At 39.3% G+C, this 24168-nt stretch overlaps 1 protein-coding gene across 32 annotated transcripts in view; it reads right to left on the bottom strand.

Moving 5' to 3' along the window:
- Positions 1 to 24168, bottom strand: part of NRXN3 (neurexin 3) — a 1647030-nt gene that overhangs the window by 1018381 nt on the left and 604481 nt on the right. The window lies entirely within an intron of this gene.

The following is a 24168-nucleotide window of genomic DNA, read 5'->3' as shown; positions in this document are numbered from 1 at the left end:
GCTAGACTTCTAGTCCAACTTTTAAGCTATGTGATCTTCAGCAGACTCCTGAAATGCGGAGGCTTTATTTCCTCATTTGCAAAAGGCACATGATGGCACTGGCCCCCTGTCCCACCATGCTCATAGACTTGTCAAAGGTACCAAATGAAATAATGAGTGGGAAGGCATTCTGCAAAAGGGAGAGAGTAGTGGCTGTAATGCTGCATGCTATAGATAAAACAAAGCAAAACAGAAGACACTAAGCAAAATTTGTGTCCTGAAAGTATTCATGAAGAACAGAAGGAAAGCAGTAGTTTATAGCCACCACTGCAAACAAATATATACTTGCCAGAGTCCAGCTAGAAAGAGAAGCATAGCTGGGCCCCTAACATCTCTAGTGGCCAGGGGTTGCAGGAGTTTGCTGGACCCATTCAGAGAAGATGGATAGAGTCAGAGCTAAAACAACAACAAAAGCTAGTGAAACCTTTGAGAACAAGTCATCTTTTATTTAAGTAGCAATTTTACAAGAAAGCAAGAAGCTCACTTTTGATAACACTCTCCAGTCCAAACACTTTGGCTACAAGCCCTCGATTCCCTCCAATATGTTATATTTCTTAATGCCACGATGTGAATCAATTATTCCTACTTTCAAACAGAAAACCAAGGCTCTTGGAAGGAGGGTGCTGTCATCCTAAAGTTGCACAGTCTGGATTTTAATCCAGTCTATCCAATACTAAGGCCAGAGCATGTTCTGTAGCACCATGTTGCTCAAATTGTGAATTTGCTTAATCATTCATTTATCAAATATTTTTAAAGAACATAGGAAGAAAGGTCAGCTTTCACTGAATAGGTCTTCTTAAATATTTACTGTTGCCCAATATTTGCTGTCTTCCTATATGCACTATGCACTATGGAGAGTACAAACAGTAAAGCAGACAAAGCTCCTACCCTGAAGGGAGTCACAGCATACACAAATAACTACACTAGAATATAAAAATGGCTACATGGCCCTGCTGGGATCTATTAAGACAGGGTCATGCAGAAGAGAGAGGTTACAGCATGTGACTAAAGTGGATGGAGTAGAGTCTGGAGCTGGTCTTCATAGATGAGGGGGATTTTTAATGAAAGAAGTGATGGCACCAGATTTGAAAGGCATATAAAATAGTATCTCCATACACAAAAAGCAAAGAGAGGGGATGTTTGGATAATAATAAACTTTTCAATTTAACAGCCATCAAGCATATTTTAAGAATAGTTTCATAAATGTGCTTTAAGTCGGAAAGAGAAAGACAAATACCACATGATATCGCTCATAACTAGACTCTAATACATGGCCCAAATGAACACATCTACAGAAAAGAAACAAACTCATGGACATGGAGGAGAGACTTGTGGTTGCCGAGGGGGAGGGCATGGGATGGATTGGGAGTTTGGGGTTAGTAGATGCAAACTATTGTATTTGGAGTGGATAAGCAATGAGGTCCTGCTGTACAGCACAGGAAACTATATCTGATCACTTGTTATGGAATATGTCGGAGGATAATATGAAATAAAGAATGTATGTAAGTGTGCGTAACTGAGTCACCATGCTGTACAGTAGAAAAAAAATTGTATTGGGGAAATAACAATAAAAAATTATAAAATAAAAAGTACAAAAAATTAAAAAGTAAGTGTATAACTGGGTATAGCTAAACACTTTGCTATACAGCAGAAACTGACATAATATTGTAAATCAACTATAATATAAAAAAGAATAAAATCAACAAACTTTTGTAGATACTGGGAAGTAGATGAATGGTTTTAGATTATGAGATGCTATATATACACTAATTTGTGATACTGTGTACCAGGTTCTCTTCTAGGTGTTACAGACATTAACAGTGAACAAAAGAGACAAAAGGAACAGGGAGAGACCAGGCAGAACACACAGGAGTTCTAAAAATAGTCTGTGTCATCATCATACCCCTAACTTTATTTATACAACACACAAGAGGTCCATGAAAAACAATATACACACCTGTCATTCCCGGGAATCAACCATCACCCGGGTAAGATCCACAACATACTGTGAGTTGTATATTAAAATTTGCAAACACTCAGAGGATAACAAATATAGGTGTGACACTTATGGACACGTTAAAATTATGAACATATTTTGAAGATCTTCTCTTAGATGAGAAGCATAATCTAAGTTGAAGATATGTCCCAGATATGAAAGAAACTTTCATCTCCCGAAAGAGTGGAATCAAAAGATCAATAATGACAGTTAAAATTTATTGAACACTAGCTATTTGCCTGGTGCTGTCTTGAACTTTATGTGCATTAAGAAGGCATTTAATCCTCACAAGTACATTGTGAAGGAGACAATATTATTATAGTTTATAGATACCAAGTCCACATCTAACAAATGGCAGAGCTGAATACAGACAGTCTGATTCTTACACCTGTGTAATTAACAGCTCTGCCAAATTGTGAGCAACTTATGCCTGGAACACATCCATGTTTCTCAGCACCCAAAGTACATCTATTATGCTTCAAGGCAGAATGTTGTGTGTATGTGTACATGTATGAACATGTGTGCACAGATATATACATACATGCCACTGTTTAAAGCTTTATATTATTTATGAACATATAGAACCATATAAACATAAATGATTTATATTCCTAAATAATATATTGTTATATATTAAAATGTACAATGCTGTGTGTTTGTGTAATTATGAACCATTAATTATTACTTTGCACCTTCCACTATAGACACCCATGCATAGGTATGCTCCTTTTAAAAAGATGCTAGGGTATTCAATGAGCCATGAAATAGTTATTTTGATGCATTCAACTTAAATGATTCCCAAACTAATAACTGCTTTTATCCCAGTGGAGATGTGCAGTTCTGGAACATATGCATAAATGAATGCATCTTTATGCCAATATTGGTAGCATTAGAGAATAAATATCAGGTGAGTTGTGTGGCTAATCACCTCATGGTACAAAATAGAGTATGCATTTCAATGTATACCTTTGCATGTATCATGGTATGTTCTATTATTTATATAGTATTTTTAAGGGGAAGGGAAATGAAGCAGAATACTTAATATGGGAACCAGCTGAAACAAAATTTGTTCCAGAAGTCATATTAATTTGCTTAAAAGATTTCAAACACAAGGAGTACCAAGAATAGAATACCAATTGGAGGGGGAAATAAGCCTAAATAAGGAAAGTTATTCAATCCAAAATCTCTAATTTTCAGAATCTACCTTGTATTTACAATAAATTCTAGTAGATATAGAAACTTTGCTCATACATAGCTCTCTTCCTCCTTTTTGTGTTACTGTGATTCATATTTTATATATATGTATATATATATATATTTCAAACTCAAAAATACATTGTTATAATTATTGTTTTATAAAAACTTCCGTCTTTTTAAGAAGTGAAGACAGAAAAGCTCAAATATAGTTAGAAGGTTTTTTTTTAAATAATGATTTTTATTTTTGTTATAGCTGGTTTACAGTGTTCTGTCAATTTTCTTTTTTTTCTTTTTTTTTTTGTCTTTTTTGCCATTTCTTGGGCCGTTCCTGTGGCATATGGAGGTTCCCAGGCTAGGGGTCGAATCAGAGCTGTAGCCGCTGGCCTACGCCAGAGCCACAGCAATGCTGGATCCGAGCCACGTCTGCAACCTACATCACAGCTCACGGCAACGCTGGATCATTAACCCACTGAGCAAGGGCAGGGACCAAACCCGCAACCTCATGGTTCCTAGTCGGATTCGTTAACCACTGCGCCACGACGGGAACTCCTCAATTTTCTACTGTACAGCATGATGACCCAGTTACACATACATGTATACATTCTTTTTTCTCACATTATCATGCTCCATCATAAGTGACTACATATAATTCCATAAAAAAAGAACAAAATAGTGCCATTTGCAGCAAGATGGATGGAACTAGAAGCCAGAAAGAGAAAGACAAATACCATATGATGTCACTTATATCTGGAATCTAATATATGGCACAAATGAACCTTTCCATAGAAAAGAAAATCATGGACTTGAAGAATAGACTTGTGGTTGCCAAGGAGGAGGGAGCAAGATGGATTGGGAACTTGGGGTTAATAGATGAAGACTATTGCCTTTGGAATAGAGGTTTTTTTTTTTTTTTTAATTAAGCTTATAATTTTCCACCTCTGTCTCTCTTCATTTTTTTTTATGAATTCAAGTTACCATCTGGAGCCATTCCCTTTCTCCAATATAGCTTCATTCATTTCTTTATTGTCAAGTATATTACAATTCTATATGTTATAGGCCCATCAATACAATTTTATAGATTGTGGTATGCAATGGCTTTCTAAATCAGTTAAGAAGGAAAAAGACATATGTGATTACACTCTTTTATCATTACCTATATAATTACCTTTATTGGATCTCTTGGTGTGTGTGTGTGTATAGATTCAAATTACTGCCTGCTGTCACTTCTCTTCAGATTGAAGAACTTTTAGAAGTTCTTATAAGGCAGGTGTACTAGCAATAAAATATCAAATTTTTGTTTACCTGGATATTTCTTTCACTTCCACTTTTGAAAAATAGGTTTTCTTGGCTACAGGATTCTTGGTAGATGTTCTATTTCTTTCAGCACTTCTAATCTCATCTTACTGCCTTGACCTCCATTATTTCTGAACAAACATCAACTGTTAATCTTATTGTGGCTCTTGCCTCATGTGGCTCTTGTGGCTTTTAAGACTTTCTCTTTCTCTTAGACTTTCAACATTTCCATTATAATGAACCTGAATGTGAATGAATCTTTTGTCATTTATCCTACCTAGAACTCACTGATGTGTACATCAGTGTTTTTTCATCAAAGTTGGGAAATTTTCAATCATTATTTCTTTAAATATTTTTCTGTCCTATTCTTTTTTCCAGTAATCCCATCATACATTATGTTGGTACACTTCATGATGTCCCATATTTCTCTGACGTTATTTTTTATCTTCATTTTTATTTCTTCCATTTTGATTGCATAATCTTTATTGATCTATCTTTAAATATGTGGATTCTTCCTTTTGGTAACTCAGATTCATTGCTGAGCCCCTGTAGTGAATTTCATTTAGATGACTGTACTTTCAAGTATTTTATATAGATGTATATCAGTGGATAGATAATCCCAAATGTGGAAAAGCTTGAGTATGAAACGTTGAAATATAAATATACATAATTTCAATATTTTCTTATTATGTGATTTATGATGCTGTGCCAAATTTCAGTTATACATATATACATTATTTTTTTATATTTCCCATCATGGTCTATCTCAAGAAATTGAGTATAGTTCCCTGTGCTATACAGTAGGGTCCTGCTGTTTATTCATTCTAAATATAATAGTTTGCACCTACAAACCCCAAACTCCCAGCCTATCCCACTCCTTCTCCCTCCCCACTGAAAACCACAAGTCTATTCTCTGTGAGTCTGTTTCTGTTTTGTAGATAGGTTCATCTGTGTCATATTTTAGATTCCACATATAAATGATATCATACAGTATTTGCCTTTTTTTTCCTGACTTAACTTCATTTGGTATGAGAATCTCTAGTTCCATCCACGTTGCTGCAGATGGCATTATTTCATTCTTTTTTATAGCTCAGTAGTATCCCATTGTTTATGTATACCACATTTTCTTAATCTAGTCTTCTGTTGATGGACATTTAGGTTATTTCCATGGCTTGGCTATTGTGAACAGTGTGGCTATGAACACATAGGGGTGCATGTATCCCTTTGAATCATTGTTTTGTCCAGGAGTGGGATTGCTGAATCATATAGTAGTTCTATTTTTAGTTTTTTGAGGAACTTCCATACTGGAAAACTGAACATTTTAGATAATGGATTGTAGCAAGTCTGGATACTACTCTCCCCTCCCTGACCACCAGCAGGGTACTTCTTTGTGTTTGCTCATTTGTTTATTTGTTTAATGACTTGGGATGAATTAATTCTAGAACGTATTTTTACAATCCCTGGCATCGCTCAGTGGGTTAAGGATCTGGCATTGCCGTGAGCAGTGGTGTGGGTCACAGTTCCAGCTCTGACCCGCTGTGGCTGTGGCTGTGTCGTAGGCCGGTAGCTGCAAGTCTGATTTAACCCTTAGCTGGGGAATCTCCATATGCCACAGGTGCAGCCCTGAAAAGAAAAGATAATTTTACACTTTTTACCTTTTAGCCTGTCTTCCTAGGTGCTGATCCTGGATCAGTATAAGCCACTTTTTGCTCAACTACTGTACTTCAGCCCCCTTGGTCAGTTAATTTTAGCCTTTATCTGTTGGATTTATATGACTTAGAAGCTGCTTTCACAGTTCAGGGAGTCTAAGATTTTGCCTCACATTCAGCGAGGGGCCAGTGTTTGGAAGTTGCCTCTCCTGTCACACCTGAGCAGGTGCAACCTTGGGAATATGCACAGTCCTCCAGCCACTAAGGATATATTTGGTTTTAGTTTTAAGCCTGGTTTCCTAGGAGGATCCCCTGGCTAAAAGGAGCTTATTGTTCAGTCAGCTAAGAGGTTGTACTTAAGCCCCCGAGCCAACAGGCTCTTCCCCTTACTGATGGATATATGAGTAGCTTGGGAATACTTTCAAATCTTCCATATCTCATACTCGAATTATCCCTGAGTATGTATCCCAGGAAAGGTGCACAACCATCCAGATCCCCCTGGCTTTCTCTATCCCCATTCTTTCTGTTAAACTTCTGGCAGGTCTGCCATCTCCCTCACTGCTGTAAGTATCATAGACCTACCTGACCCCTCAGAGTTCCTAGTGACCAAGATTACCATGATTTTCAAAAGACCTTTACCCATGGAACTTCTCTAAGCCTTGCTCTGAACAGCCACCTCAGGCAGAGCTATAGAGCTCTTCATCCTGTGCATCTACCCCAAGCAGAGGCTCTGTGCAACCCAGCTGGGTGAAGACACAGTGGCCCACTTCTACCTGAGTGATACTCCCATTCTATGAGTAGGCATTGGAGGAAGACGACAAATCCGGGTCTTCTCAGTGTGCCCCTCCTAACGTGAAACTTACAAGTAAGCTGGGGCAGGAACAATTAGAGCCTCTATATTCTTGACACTCCATGCCTGGGATGGAGCTTCTGTCCTACAAATGGAGACTGAGCAGGAGAAACGAGTTCCTTTCTTGGCTGTGCCCACCTGGAATACTGCTTCTGCAACATGGAACTGGGAAGAATTTACAGGTGCTGATGGCTTGACCTTTTAAGGTGAAACTGTAGTCCTAGGATAACTGGCAGGAGAGTGAGAGCCTATCTTCTTGTCCAAAACCACCTGGAATAAAGCTTCTGGAACAAGGAGCAGGGGTGGGGTAGGAGGAGGGAGCAAGTTCTGGCTGAAATGCCATAGCTCTCACTTCACTTAGCAAGACTTAGTAGATTTCTTAAATAAATGTTTCTCCATCTGTGGTATGTCCTTAGAACAATTTCCAGAGATATTTAAATGGTTGAGTATGTGAATGTTTTCATCATTTTCACCAGTTAAAGGGTTGTTTCACTGGGGAGGTCTGCCAAGTTCCTCCCCCAGCTATTCTAGAGTTCCCTATTTTGATTATTACTATTGCCTTATGTATCTTTCGCCATGAAATTTTTCTTAGCCCCAAGTGATATATGTATTTGTAATTGTCACAGAAGGCCTAGTTCTGTTTCTAGAGGAGTATAAATAATTAATATTATTTCATCATTGTGACATTTAAAAATACATTTTAGCACAGATTTTTTTTCTTATTGTCTGACTGTTTACCTAGTGTCTGATTTTCCTCAGCCTCAAGGATCAATGGCTTCTCTCTACAATCCCATCTTCTAGCCAGTAAGAGGAAAAAGCTACACTCCTACTGGCTCAGAGGCCCCTCCAAATAAAGAAGAGGAGTGTCACTGAAATATTGTGTACTTTGATAATAGTATAGAAAAAGTCTTCTCTGAAATCCTTGTGTTAGAGAAACAAGGGAAAGAGAAAATTATAGCATTTGTATATATTTTTTAAAAGCTATACAATACTTGAAGTACAAGTACAACAAGAACCACTAGGAGTTCCTGTCGTGGCGCAGTGGTTAACGAATCCGACTGGGAACCATGAGGTTGCGGGTTCGGTCCCTGCCCTTGCTCAGTGGGTTAAGGATCCGGCGTTGCCGTGAGCTGTGGTGTAGGTCGCAGATGAGGCTCAGATCCTGCGTTGCTGTGGCTCTGGCGTAGGCTGGTGGCTACAGCTCCGATTAGACCCCTAGTCTGGAAACCTCCATTTGCTGCGGTAAGTGGCCCTAGAAAAGACAAAAAGACCAAAAAAATAAAAATAAAAAAAAAGAACCATTACTCCCAGCATATGCTAAACAGGTCTCAGAGAATCATGATTTCTTGTCTTTCATTTACCTCTCCAAAAGAAAAACCACATCAATAGTTTTATTTTCTAAATAGCATCTACTTCTTACTATTAAAAATCCAAGAGATGTAGATACATATTAAGAAAAAATTATGAGTTCCCTTGTGCAGTTGGTTAAGGATCCAGCATTATCACTGCTGTGTCATGGGTTTGACCCCTGGCCCAGGATCTTTTGCATGCTGCAGGCATAGCCAGAAAGAAAAAAATTTTAAATGTTCCCAGTCACACTACCAGGAAATAACCAGCATAAAACTGGGGGGGGGGCATATTTCCAGATATTTTTCTAAGCAGGTACATAGATAGAAAGATAAATAAATAGAAGCACTTTAAATGGTGGAAAAATCCTATGCATGTTAGTTTAATTGACTTAAATTTTTCATGAAGTTAACAAAAGAAAAATTCAAATTTCAAATAAATTCTTAATATGCATTATTTCTTAAGAGAATTCACTGAAATCTATAAAAGATATTATTGAAAACATAAAAAAGATGTGCATCTTTATTTTAAAATTGTTGCTTCAAATTAAGCCTGTAGGAGCTCCCTTCATGACACAGCAGAAACGAGGCCGACTAGGAACCAAGAGGTTGGGGTTTGATCCCTGCCCTCACTCAGTGGGTTAAGGATCTGGCATTGCTGTCAGCTGTGGTGTAGGTCGCAGACGCAGCTCAGATCCCATGTTGCTGCGGCTGAGGTGTAGGCCGGCAGCTGTAGCTCTGATTAGACCCCTAGCCTGGGAACCTCCATATGCCGTGGGTGCAGCCCTCAAAAGCCAAAAAAAAAAAAAAAATCCAAAAAAAAAACAAACCCAACAAATTAGGCCTGTAAAGACTGGCTGCCTCCTATGAACCGTGAGAACATTAATCTCTCCATTTCCTCCTTCGTCTCTAATTTCTGTTCTATTTGTTACATGTTGTGTAGAAAAGGTTTAACCTAAAAGATCTGGGTTATTCCAAACTCTGCACATTCCTGAGAAGGACCCATTTTCTTGGGGAGCCCTTCATCAGCTCTGAGGAAGTAAACTCTTGAAATCTTCTAAGAAAGAGTATTCTGTATGCTTAAGATCTTAAGCCACACTATGCCAGTTAGTCTAGATAGCATATACAATCTATGCTCTTTTTTTTTTTTTTGGTCACTTTAGGGCTGCATCCACAGCACATGAAGTTCCCAGGCTAGGGGTCAAATTGGAGGTGCAGCTCCCAACCTACACCACAGTCAGAGCCACAGTAGTGCTGGATCCAAGCTACATTTTTTATCTATACCACAGCTCATGGCAATGCCAGATGCTTAATCCACTGAGCAAGGCCACATCCTCATGGATGCTAGTTGAAATCCTTACTGCTAAGCCATGACTAGAACTCTCCAGACAATTCATCTTAATCTAATCAAATCTAGATTTCCTAATCTATAAATTGGGTAATAGAAATAGCTACTTCATGATGAGCTTGTAAAACTGAATGAAATAATGTTATGTAAAAACTAGCACCAGCTTGGCCCCTGGTAGAAAATTTAATATCAGTTTCTGATTTTTCTTCCCTGTCTGTAAGCTCTGGGATACTCAACAACTTGGAAGTTCTTCTCTCAGCTCAATACATGACTTTATGACACCAAGCATGTCCACAATAAGTGGCTGAAATTAACTTGTCATTAATGTTTCTTTTATTTTTCTCTCTTTCTTTTTTTTTTTTTTTGATTTAGTATTTTTTGAGCAGTGGCACCAGACCACAGCAACAGGGGATCCAAGCCACGTTTGCGACCTACACCACATCCCACTAAGCAATGCCAGGGATCAAACCAAAATCCTCATGGATACTAGTCAGGTTCATTACTGCTGAGTCACGATGGGGACTCCCCAGTCAATGCATTTTAGGGTGAATACCTGCTTCCTTCTGGGGTCCTGAAGTATCAGGTACTGATCAGTCACGTAAGCACTAAGGCCTAAGTGACTGACTCCCAATACAACTCCTGGACTACAGATTCAAGTGATGTTCCCTGGCTGGTGATGCTTCACATGTGTTGTCATCAGTCCTGGAGAAATTAATCTTGTTCTGCTCAACTCGGCTGGAAGCTTAAGCTTAGTTTCCTCCAAACCTTGCCCCATGTGTCTTTTCCCTTTGCTTATATTTCTCTGTAACTTTTGCTAAAATAAACCACAACTGTGAATATAGCAGCTTCAGTCCTGTGAGTCCTTCTAGAGAATTATCCAAATTGAGGGTGCTTCTGGGGACCTATAGTCATCCCTCAATATCCATGGGGGATTGGTTCCAGGACTCCCTGCAGACACCAAAATCTTTAGATGCTCAATCTCTTATATAAAATGGCACAGCCTTTGCATATAATCTACAAAGATTGTCCCCTATACATTAAACCATCTCTAGATACTTATAATAACTGAATACAGTGGAAGTGCCATGTAAATAGTTTTAAATACATTGTAAACACTCTATAAATGGTCACCAGTGTGGCAAATTCAAGTTTTGCTCTTTGGAACGGAAACTTTATAAAATTTTAAACATATTCTGCACCTGAGGTTGGTAGAATCCGTGGCTATGGACCTCAAGATATGCACGGCCACCTCTGTCTTTGCTCTATATTCATGAAGTCTACAATCACCACGTGTTTGTTATACATGCAAATGTGGTCACTATTCTCACCATGCCTTTTACCACAGTTTCTCCATTTCTGAGTACTTTTACTGATTAAGTACTTTGATTTTGCATAACACCTTTTAAAAAAGAACTCGCTAATGGTATATCACCAAAATTTGTTCATGTTTGTGAATGTCCATTTGCGTTCTTAACATTTGGATTGCATCATGGCTGTGTGTAATTCTTGAGGAACACTTTTTTTCATGCAGAATTTTATAGACTTGGCTTTACTATACTTGAGATTATATAAAGCCAACATTTTCTCTCATAGGTGATAAATAATGTAAATTTTGTATACATGCCTGAAGAACATTATTTTAGTCCCTGAAGTCCAATGATGTAAGCATTGACACATGCATCTCAGTGTTGTATATACTATATCAGATTTTCTTAGACCCCCTTATGCTATTTTGAACTTTAAAGTCAGTCCTTTATATTAGGAACAGACTTCTGGTTTGATACTCCAGGTAATCACCTGGTTAAAGAGCCTGTCCCAAGGCCATGGGGGTGGGGGAGGAGGGGATACATTAGGACTTCCGATCCACTGAGCCCTGGTGATCCTCAGTCCTGTGGTCTGTTTCTGTTACAGGTACCTGCCTCCCACAACCATTCCCATTACTCTTCAAATCAAAAGTGAGACCAGATAACATCTACTCTGTCTATTTCTTTCCCTCTATAAAGGTATAGGGATAATTCTCAACCTTTTTTTTATCACCTAGATAGCACTATACCTGAGGAACACCGGCGGGATAGGCAGCCTCATCAGGTGTGACCATCCCACTTGACGTGGCTTCAGAATCATTTATCTGGCTTCTATTTTTTGAGATTTGCCTCTTTCCTAACTTGGGGCTAATGATTATTTAGCGGGCCTTCTCCTTTCTGTTTACCTGGAAATAGGGAGTTCCTGGCAGCTAGCCTTCCCCTTCCATTTTCCAACTGCTTTTTATCATCAAATTATTACATCTAACACCAAAGAAACAGACAGGAAGCAATCAAAACCGAAGGGTCTTTAATCTTATTATAAGCATATGTTGTGTTAGATGTGATACGGTCCTAATTAAGAAGAGAAGTGAGAATTATAGGCAAAATGGACTGTAGGCAGTGAATGGCACAGAATTCTTCATGCCTGTAAGTAGTAGGAAGTGACACCATTTACATGTCCCATAGTCTTAAAAGAGAAAGCCCAGGTTGGGAGGCAGGATTAGGGAAGGGGTAAAACAAAACTACTAGACAACACAATCAATGTGTTATTGCTAATAAATGCAGGGGGCCCCTGGACATAAATAGAACACTAGGAGCAATTAGCAATGTGCTTTCATGTAGTGGACTTCCCAGGTCTCACTGTGTACCTAGCATATCAAGCAGATTCCCTAGCACTATCCACCAGGCCTCAAGCCCTTTCCTACAGAGAGAAGATACTCTCATGGCCAACTCTGTAAGCAAAGTACTGATAAATAACCACCCCCCCACAAACACAACCCTCTTCTCTTTTTGTGCCTTCAAGACATCCCCCTGCTCACTCATGCAGCTACTGGCCTCACACACTCCATGTGTTTTATTCTAGTAAAGCTTCCAAAATACACAGATTGCTTCCTCTCTACCCAAACTGGGCTGATCTTAAACACTGTGCAAATCTATGCAGGAATGCCTGCCAGGTTCTAAATCGGTATTTTGCAGCAGCAGGAGCAACATAAATCTCTAGCTCTGAGCAGACCCAACAGTTAGCCAATAGTTCCAGGGAATCAAAATTGATGTGAGGTGATGTCCTCCCTCTTGTGGACAAGGCTGAGAACTAACTTGTCACATTCTCAACATCATGCTGCCACTGCATACAGTTCTATGGCTTCCCATCCCCTAATAATGAAAGTACTCTAAAGCCATGACGGAAATTTTGATAGACGTCTCTCACTTTAAGAAAAGCAGACAGCATGTACATGCTCATATTTCTAGCATTCAAAGAGAAAAAAAACAAGGGATACAGAAACCCTGGTTTATAAGATGTGTAATTAAGAAAATGTCCATTTGACCAAAAAAATTCATGTAGCTTTTTCTTAAATTTCTTACTGAATTCAAAATGCAATTAATTTTTTTTTAATTTTTGGCCAGGCTCATGGCATGTGAAAGTTTCTGGGGCCAGGGATCAAACCCATGGCACAGTGTAATAGAGCCACAGCAATGACAACCCCAGATCCTTAACCTGCTGAGCCACAAGGGAACACCCAAAATGTGACTTAATTTATAAAAGATAAACATAACACAATTCTTCAGAAGAAAGATATCCATGGTTTTCAATAATATTTGCTCATTCAGTCAATGATGAATATCTAATATGCACCAGACGCTGTGCTGAAATGGGGGCAGTGGCGGCACAAATAACATTGTTAGTATCTTTAATGAGCTTAGAGCAAATTTGGAGTTAGAGACACAAACAGGTAAATTGCCATACTAACAAATGAACAAAGTGTTGTGGGAATTTAGGTCTGGCATCCATGCCTTTGCTTAGAAGCATTAGGGAGGGGGTATATATCACTTGTGTTTCAAGGATGAGAAAGAGTAAACCACAAAGAGAGGAGTGGGAAGGCACTCCAGCTGAGGGAACATATGCACAGGCACAAAGCTGACAAGAGTGTGGAAAGAAATCACATACTGAGCACAATACTTGGCACAGCATCTGGTGAAAGGTAATGATAATGCAGCAAATTCAAGAGTCAGGAGGAGCTCATTGTGCCTAAAGTAGAATAGGATTTCTCAACAGTGGCAATCCTGACATTTTGAACTGCATAAATCTTTGTTGTGGGAGCTGGCCTGTGCATTGTAGAATGTTTAGCAGTAGCCCTGGCCTCTACCCATTAGGTGACAGGAGCATTCGCTTTAGTCAGGACAACCAAAGATACCGGTAGACATTGCCAAATGCCTCTGTAGGGACAAATCCCCCTTCCCCAGTTGAGAACCACTACGATGATTCCATAGGGGCTAGAATATATGACTTAAAGCAGTAAAGTTAAGACAGAAGGAAATAGAGAGGGCCCATTATAAAAGAGCTAATAAGCACAATTAGGAAGTTTGGATATTAGATAATACAGAGGGATTTTTGACAGGAAGTGACAGGGTAAGTGATGCTTTTTAGGCTAACTCTGCTGGTTCAGGGAAGACAGAATGGTGTAGTAAGAGACTAAATGTAATCTTACCCAATTTTCCTCCAGATACTATTGCCATTGCTTTATTTTGCAAACATTATGAAACTTCAAAACACAATATGTATAAATGATGGTGGTATGTTTCTTAGAATTGATCTGATTCTGAGTCAATTCAAGAAAGCTCTACTGTGCAGAGCTGTAATTACACATATGGGTTAGTCTTCCTATTCAGAATCAATGCTCAGTGTGTTGTCACTGTGAGTATATTCACTTGGAGTTAGAAAATTTGGGTAGAATCCTAGATCTGCAAGTTATTTAACTGTGAAACATTCTTGGGCTTCAGTTTCCCCATCTATGACATGTGTAATAATAACACTGAATCAGCCAGGTTACTAATAGGAAAGAAATGACCCATTCAAATTATGCCATTTGATAAAAATTTAATAAAGGTAGTATTTATAAAGGTATAGAGAGGGAATAGTGAACCCCCAGAGGTCATGTGGTGCTCAGGGCTATTAGAAACAGGGCTCTTATTATTATTATTACTTCTAGGCCTGATGTAGCAAGAGAAGGTCAACTGCCAGAACCTTGAAGGGGGTAGGGGGAGAAAAAGAGAGAGGGAGCAAACAAGGGTATGCTGTGAGTGCCTCATAAGACTATCACTATGTCAAGGGCACAGTCAGTTGGCACCCCTATCACAGGAAAAGAGACAAAACACATATTCAGACCTCATTCCTTCTCATCTTTCTTGCACGCTTTCCATTAAATAAACTCAACTGGAATACAAAAGGGTAAGAGAGCCTGTTAACACAATCCTTATTGGATAAGCTTCCAGGGTACAAAGCTGAGTGGAAAAGTATGAAGGAGAGTGAAGAAAGCATCCAGGGTTGCAAAGAAAAGGTATCCATCCCAGGTATGACCCCCAAGGCATCACTGTAAGAATATCCAGATGTCTGGTATGGATGGGTCCTTAATAAAGGTTATCTGTGTATGTGCACACACGTGTATTTTAATTTCCCTGAAGTTGAGAGATGGCCCACTGCTTTCACACACAGATACTTCCACATTAGAGGCAGCCAGCATTGGTCAGTAGAAGAGTCGAGCGGTCTGCAGGCCCATATTCCACACCCTCCCAGCTCTACCTCTTGCAGGCGTGCAACCTTAGGAAAGTTACGCATTCTCAGACTTTCTTTTTCCCTTACATAAACCTCAAATCATTTTCAAAAATCAGATAAGAAAATATGTTTGAAAGAGCTCAGCAAACTTTCAGGTGGAATGAAATTGGGAAGGGTTAATTACAGTGCTTCTTTTCGTCTTCCTCTTTATTATAAAGTCTACTTTGGTTAAATAGAGAAATAAGGTAGACAATTCCCTATTTGACAGTCATGTAGACTGCACTCAAGAACCTTAGAGTCTTATTATTTACCTTTGAAAATAAGCATGGCTCATAACAATCATAGGCAGACTATGTTCAGTGACTGAACCTGACATCCAACTCTGCTTCATCCTGAAGATCAGACAGCACTCTTCCAGAGACTCATTTTTTGCCCAAAGCTTGCTGCCTCACTCTGACGTATTCTGCCTATCACTATTCCAGAGAATATCATCATTATCCCTATTTCATTATCAATATTTGATTACTAGAAATCTGAATTTAAAAGTGTTACTTCTGAACCATCAACAAAGATGATTAACTGCAGGTATGGAACTGCAGTGACTGGATTTGTATACTTATCGCTTTTGCTTTATTCTAGAGTACTATTATACAGCAGCATTGAGCAGACACCATAAAGTGAGTAATGGTCAACTTGAGTACTTATCTTTGTTGTGTTTCTCATATTAGTTTTTAGTGCTTTTATTCCCAAATAACTATGTCGAAGGCTCAGAGAACTGTTTTGCACACAGCTGTGCTGTGCTTATTGGAATGTGACTGCTTCAAGTATCGCCTAAGACTAGACCAGAGAGACAAGTCCTCCAGGGCAGCAAGAGAAGATGCTTTCTACCCATCAACTATTCTGCATGTACCAGCTGAACAAACCTCAGTGCAATTTTTTTTTTTTTTTGTCTTTTTTTTGTCTTTTTGTCCTTTGTTGTTGTTGTTGCTATTTCTTGGGCCGCTCCTGCGGCATATGGAGTTTCCCAGGCTAGGGGTTGAATCGGAGCTGTAGCCACCGGCCTACGCCAGAGCCACAGCAAAGCAGGATCCGAGCCGCGTCTGCAACCTACACCACAGCTCACGGCAACGCCGGATCGTCAACCCACTGAGCAAGGGCAGGGACCGAACCCGCAACCTCATGGTTCCTAGTTGGATTCGTTAACCACTGCGCCACGACGGGAACTCCAGTGCAATTTTTTTTTATAAGGAGAGACTGAGCCATTATTTCAACATGAACAAGAATCAAATTGCCTAGGAATATAAAATAAACTTCCTAGAAAAGTCAAATCAATAAATAAATTTCCCAAAGTCTGATTAATTAAAGTAGGATCAGTCTCTTGTCCCTCTAAGATAGAAGAGTACGGAGTTGTAAGATTTATTCTTTCTTAATGGCACAGAAATTTAGTTAGAACTTAAAAACCTGCATTCAGACGGTTTATTTCATAGATAAGGAAACTCAGGTAATATTGTAAAGCCTTGACCTTTTTTTCTTAAGGAGATATTAGAGACTGTCATTTTCCCCCTCCTCTTTGGGATCCTGCTTCCAAAATTAGGCTGTACAAAAGCAGCAATCATCTGAAACAGGTGATTCAATAGATCTACATATATATATATATATATATATATATATATATACTTAAAGATCTACTGAAACACCTGGTTCAGAGTATTGTTGATACATGTTACATACACGATATGTATGATACATATGTAAGATATATGTTACATATATGACAAGTATGATATGTATCTAGCTATTTACAATACTTCTTAAGCAGAGTTAGCTATGGAATGGAAATATAAAAGTACTGATACATTGCACTAAGTTCACAAAGGACATGAATTAAAAGAAATCTTTTCTAATGGAGGTAACTAAGAGCTAAGAGAGAATTAATGGAGGGGGAATCCCACGAGTCTACATTTGTGCACAGTAAAATCTAGAGTCACCTGGATTAATATACTATCCTTGGAGTTGAATTCCACATAGTTGACCACACCTAGAATGAATGTTGGATCCTATGTAATATCTCAAAGCTGACACATCAGTTCATCAACCTCCTGGCCAATGTTCACTCATGCTCTTCTGTGTTTTTTTGTGGTATTCATTTCCAAATCATTAGGGCAGATTTACTATGCTGGGCTTATTTATTCAGCACATCGTTGTTTAGCGCCTATTATGTTTCCCGGCACTGTTCTGGGGGGACCAGACCAGGGAGACTGAGAAATGAAGAAAGTTCCCACCTATGGAGCTTTAATATTAACTACAGTCCCCTAGGAAATGGATGAATAGAAGTAACCTTATTAGCCTAGGGATATAAATGGCAGGTAGTTATAGTAATGCACTAGGGAAGAAAACAAGAGTCAGCAGGAAGATAATCATTTGACTGTGTATTCATGGATGGCATATCTCAGATTTTCCTATTCTCAAGTCTTCTACCAAGATCTTTATGATGATTCTTCAAGGCATAGCCACAGCCATGGAATACCTAAAAATTATGTCTCAATTCCTTTGTCCCAAAACATAGGGGTGCATGCTAAGGCTCCCACTTCTTAAGGTAAGAGGATACTGGGGTGAATATTAAGCAAAGCCTGATGTTATGCTTAGCTTGCCAAATTAAAGAAAAAGTTGTAGCTGTCTGCGGATGGCTAGGGTGCATCATACACAGGCTGCCACTGCAGTAAAAAAGGAGAACCAGCTAAAATTAAGCTATAAACACTTCTTGTCAGGGCCCCATTTCCTTGCAAACAGAAAGTTGTTTTACAGGGCTGGCAAGAGTATTGTAAATTATATTACCAGCCCACAGCTCATGAGTTTATATGTCTACAGGGAACAAGTTATCTGGCTCTGTCACCATGCTTAGCTTGCCAAAAAAAAAAAAAAAAAAAAAAAAAATGCATGTGGGGCACACCAGTCTGGGAGAGATTGCTAAAATTTAGAAATGAGCAGGCCAAGAATAGCACTGGAGCTGAAGAAGAAAGTTACATGGTACATGACATTAATTTGTCCCTAAAGTTTTCCTCTTAGAGTTTCTTTATGACTCAGTGACACTATTCAGCAGTCCCTGAGTCAACACTTAATTACATTATAAACCACTACTAGACAGTCAAGGATGTGCATGATGAATGGGGGGACAGTTTCTAGTAAACATCCAAGTCCCCTCACCTTATTATATCACCCTCAAAGCGTTTCTTGGTTTCTTGCTTATTTCTCTAACAAGCAGAGGGTATCTCTACCTGTTTTCAAGGTTTTTTTTCCCCCTTTGATCTTCATCATAGTTGAACCAGTGTCATTCTTCTAAGAACATATCACATCATGTCATTTTGCAGTCAAGTACTTTCAATGGCATCACGATATCGTCTCCTTAGCACTGGACCCTAAGTCTTTGATGATCTGGGCTCTGGGCACATATCCCTAACTGAGCCACCTGCCCACTCTGTGCCCTTTGCCATAGAATGTACTACAGGCCCTCAGAATAGGTATACCCTGCCCCTGTGACTTTGCTCTTGCTACGACCTTTGTATGGAATGTCCCACAGCTAATCAACTGGCAAACCCTGGCCTCTCCACTAAGAGAAAGCAAGGCTCACTACTCTTCAAAACTAAGTGAATCTCCTCATTCACGTCTTGTCCCTTAGCTCAAACCCCCATTCTCTGCCTTCTAGATAGACTTCTAATCCCCCCACCACCACTTTGATTCTTTGCTCTCAATAGTCTATTCTCTACTTGGGAGCCAGAGCAATCACTTCCTTCCCCTGCTACACCCTCGCATAGGCACTTAGAATACATTTCTACTCCTTGCCTGACTCACAAAGTCCTACATGATTTGTTTCTTCTCTGTAGGGTGATCATATGTTTAGGTTTGGGCCAGACAGTTCCATTTTACTTTTGTCCTGGTGTAATTATTAACAGCACTGCCTTTTACTCAAAAATATGCCAGCGTGGACTTAAAGCCACCTGGTCAACTTTCTTCTAGAGCTCATCTTCTACTGTTATCCCCTGTCCGTTACAGCCCGGCACACTAGCCTCCTTTTGTCCCACTGAATAGGTCAAAGCAATTTGTTCTCGCATTCAGGCACTCAGCCAACCTGTTCTTAGCATGGAATTACCTGCTCCCTGATTTTGTGCATGGCTGGCTCCTTCTCATTCGTGCCCTGGCCCTACCTAATAGCTTAACTATCAGCTTCTCAGACAGGTATTCCTCAAACACCCTGATATGTTTCCCCAGGCCTTTTTTTTTTTTTTCGCTTTTGCTTTTTTTAGGGTCACACCCACAGCATATGTAAGTTCCCAGGCTAAGGTCAAATCGGAGCTGCAACTGCTGGCCTACACCACAGCATCTGCGACTTACACCACAGATTGTGGCAATGCCAGATCTTTAATCTTCTGAGCAAGGCCAGGGATTGAACCCTCATCCTCATGGGTACTAGTCTGGTTCATTACCGCTGAACCACAATGGGAACTTCCCCAGGCATATTTTATCACATCAGCTCATTTATTTTTCATCCCAGCACTTAAATTATCAGATTATTTTGCTCATGTGTTTATCTGACTCCTCCTACAATGAAAGCTCCAGGACAACAGGTACCTTTTCTTTTTGGTTTACTACGGTGTAGCTACTTTGTACAGGAGTGCCTGGCCCATAGTCGGTGCTCAGTAAAATAGATGGTAGATAAGCAAAAGACCTCAAGCATCACCTTCTCTATGCAGCCTATCCTGGCTACCAGATATGACTGACCACTACTTTTCCATGGCCCTTTCTATCTGGTGCACACATACGTTAAAGGCAAAGCCTACAAGACTGTTTTTGTGTGCCTTTCATTTTAATTTACAAGACTGTGTCTTTCTCCAAGTTGTAAGCAAATCTAAAGGCAAATATATTTCCTGTTCATTTTTTTTTTCATTTTGGCTGTTGTTCTAAACTTTATATTTCAACCTTACATACGTACAGATAAGTGGAAAAATTATACTAAGCATTCTCATATTTTCCACCCTACTTCTCATGATTATAAATGCCAGGAAATTAATATCGGTACATTATTTCAAATAAACTTTAGATCTTTTTCAATTTTATGACTTCTTTTCACGAAGGTTCTTTTTCTATTCCAGGATCCTATATTGCATTAGTTGTTGTTTCTCCTTAATCTTTTCCAGTCTATAATATTTCTTTGACTTTCACGTCCTTTTAAAGAGTACTGGTCAGGAGTTCCCACTGTTGCACAATGGGTTAAGAATCTGAATGCAGGGTCTTGGGTCACTATAGAAGCGTGGGTTCAATCCCTAGTCAGGCACAATGGGTTGAAGGATCTGGCATTGCCTCAGCTGCAGCATAGGTTGCAGCTGCGCCTCAGATTCAACCTCTGGGCCAGGAACTTCCATAAGCTGCAGGTGTGGCCATAAAAAATAAAGAGTACTTGTCAGATACTTTATCCTCACTTTGGGTTTGTTCAATGTTTGCTCACAACTGGAGCAAGGTTAGGCATTTTTGGCAAGAATATCATGAAAATGACATTGTGTTCTCAGTGGACTATATCATGGGGTTCATGATGTTGACATGTCTTGTTATTGGTAATGTTTTCTTGATTACTTGGTTTAAATTGGTTATCTCTCAGGTCTTTTAAATAAAAAAGCCAGTCAAGTAACTGTCTTTTCCTTTGTACCCATATAAACATCTTGGGGAAGATACTTTAAGTCTATGCAAATTCTGTTTCCCCTCAAACTTTCTCCCACTAATTTAAGCATCCGTCAGTGGATCTCATTGGCAACATTTTTAACTGTGGTATTTGTCAAATGGTGATTCTCTCTTATCCTCATTCCTTCTACATTTATAAACTGCAATTCTATTGTGTTCTTATTCATTTTTAACTCCCCTGCCAGTGCTTATCACATTGCTGACATACATCTGCCTCTATAAGTACAGATTATAGCACAGCAATTATGCTCTCAGACTGTACAGAGGCCTGATGCTAGCTGGCATTGCAACTGGACGAGTTAACCTCTCGGAGACTCATTTCCTCATTAATAAAACGAGGATGCTTAGCACATAACTCATTAGACTGTTGGGAGAATATTCAATTCATTCCTCATCAATTCATCACCCATTCTGGCACTGGGGATACCACAAACAAAAGAGGCCATTTTGACTTTAAGTCTCAGCAAGCCCAGTCCTAGGCATATATTTAGCAGAGCAGGGCTCTAAAATTGCTAAGTTATAATTAATAATTGTATAATTTCCTGGAAAATTCTGGACTCTTAAGAATTCAAAGGAGTAGTCAGATGCCATCCCTCACCAACCAGAGGTTTTTTTCTTTTTTTCTATTTTTTTCAGAGTTTCCACTAACCTGAGAAGAATCAAAGGTGAGCCCCATCCCCAACAGGTGTGAAATTTAAGTAATTAATTTTACCCCAACCCATCTGAATCCTAGGAGGGAAGCCCGATTAAAGCACAAGTAAAATCTTTAATGAAAGGTAAATGTTATCAGTTCTTAAAGGAGGGCTCTCCCTTCTCCCCACTACTCTCTTTAGGCCCCAGTCTATGGAAGGGTTGGATCGCCGTCACGTGGGCCAGAGGAAATATTTGAGGATGGAGAAAACTGTAGCTGGTAAATGTTACTGCTAGCTCTGGGAGGTGAGGCCTGCAAGGCTAATACCACTGTTCTGGAGCTTGGCAGGCCCCCCGGGGAGCACAGACATGCGGGCAAACCGATCACGCAAGCTGAGTCCAAATGTCACTCTAACATTTGCAGAGCTGTGTGTAACTGCTTAAGGAGAGGTTTCCAAGGAGAAGGTCAAGGATGGAAAAGCTGTTTGGGGAGCTGAAGGATGTATTTGAGAAGGTGCAGCCATTTTGTGTAGTATTCTTTTCCCTTCACATGAGCGGGTTTTGTTTTGTTTTAGATTATCTTGCTGGTGGTTGCTCATATAGACAGGCAATCCTTCAGGAGGGCTAATGCCAATCCCCTGGTCTGATTTTAGGGGGTAAGAAGAGATTATATATTCTTCTGAACTCTATATCAAACAGCTTTTATTGATTTTGTTTTCATTTTTACCTTTTAGGCGTTAGTTGGTTTTGACTGTCTATAACTGACCTTTGATATTTCAGAATTTAACATTCACAATTTTGACATTTTTCCCAAAGAGTCTGAATAGGTATGCTATGTGGTCATATATAATTTTAATCACCCCCAGTAAGAACAGGAAGTGCAAGAACTTAGTGAATAAACCTGGTTGAGCACTCAGCCTCCATGACCTCAGTGAGGCTAAGTGGTCTTTCATTTAATTTTCGAATGTTTCACTCGAACAAACAGAAATACTACAATAAACATCAGTGTACCTAAAGCTGGCTTTTCTTAACTCAAAAGTCTGGTGTATTTGTTCCAGATGCTTTTTAAGAAATATAATATTATAGGAATAGATAAATCCCCTTTCTAGCCATCCCACTTCCCTCTCTTCCCAGAAGTAACCTTTTTACTGGAATGTTCATCACATCCAAGCATGTTTTTATATTCTTTCTATACATGGATCTTTACATAAAATATTTTAGGTTATGGGGCATGTTTGCAAACCTTACATATATAATTCTATACATACTAATGCATAATTTGCTTTTCTCATTCGAAAATATGACTTTGAGGTTCAACAGTGTTACATGCAGCCCTACTTTGCCTTGCTCCACTGCTAGATGGGGTTCTGTTGTATAAGATACCACGATGTACTTACGTTCTCTCTCATGATGACTGATTGTTTCTAAATTTTTTTTTTTTTTTTTTTTTTACATTTCACTGTTCCAACATACTTTCCAATAACTCTCAAAACATAAACTTGGAGTTCCCGTCGTGGCGCAGTGGTTAACGAATCCGACTAGGAACCATGAGGTTGCGGGTTCGGTCCCTGCTCTTGCTCAGTGGGTTGACGATCCGGCGTTGCCGTGAGCTGTGGTGCAGGCTGCAGACGCGGCTTGGATCACGCGTTGCTGTGGCTCTGGTGTAGGCTGGTGGCTACAGCTCCGATTCGACCCCTAGCCTGGGAATCTCCATATGCCGCGGGAGCGGCCCAAGAAATAGCAAAAAGACAAAAAAATAAATAAATAAATAAACTTGAGTTTCTCAAGAGTCCCTGCTGTGGTCCAGTGGGTTAAGGATCTGGTGTTTCTACAGCTGTGGTGTAGGTCGCAGCTGTGGCTTGGATTCAATCCCTGGCTGGGGAACTTCCATATGCTACAGGTGCAGCCGAAAAAGTGTTTCTCTAAAGCATTTACAGAGATGTACAATTATTAATCATGCTCAATTTCAATGCTAATCAAATATCATGCTCAATTTCAATGCTAAATCACATTCCAAAGTAGTTTCCTTATTTCACAGTCCCACCTCACAGGATATGAGGGTTCTCATTGTTCCTCCTCTTTGCCAATACTCAATACCATCAGCATTGCTAATTTTTGCTAATTTGGTGGTTTGAAGTAATAGTACCCTATCATTTGCATTCTCAAGATTACTAGGAAGGTTGTACATCCTTTACATGCTTACCATGCATTTTGGTTTGGCATCTATGATTTGCTTATTCATACCCTTTGTTCATTTTTGTGTCGGGTTGTCTTTCTTTTGATGATTTATAGGAGTTCATTATACAATTTATAATATCAATCCTTTGTAAAATTATTGGCACTCACTACCAATAACTTCTCCAATCTATGGCTTGTATCTTTTTTAAGCATGTTTTTCCTTAAACATAAGATTTAAACTTAATGGTCATGAAATTCATCAACGTTTTCTTATGGTCTGTGCTTGCTTTCTGGCTGTTAAGAAATCTTTTTCACATGCAGGTCAGAAAGGTATTTAA

The sequence above is a fragment of the Sus scrofa genome, chromosome 7, assembly GCF_000003025.6.
Source record: "Sus scrofa isolate TJ Tabasco breed Duroc chromosome 7, Sscrofa11.1, whole genome shotgun sequence".
NCBI classification, from domain to species: Eukaryota; Metazoa; Chordata; class Mammalia; order Artiodactyla; family Suidae; genus Sus; species Sus scrofa.
This window is presented reverse-complemented; position numbering and strand designations above follow the sequence as displayed.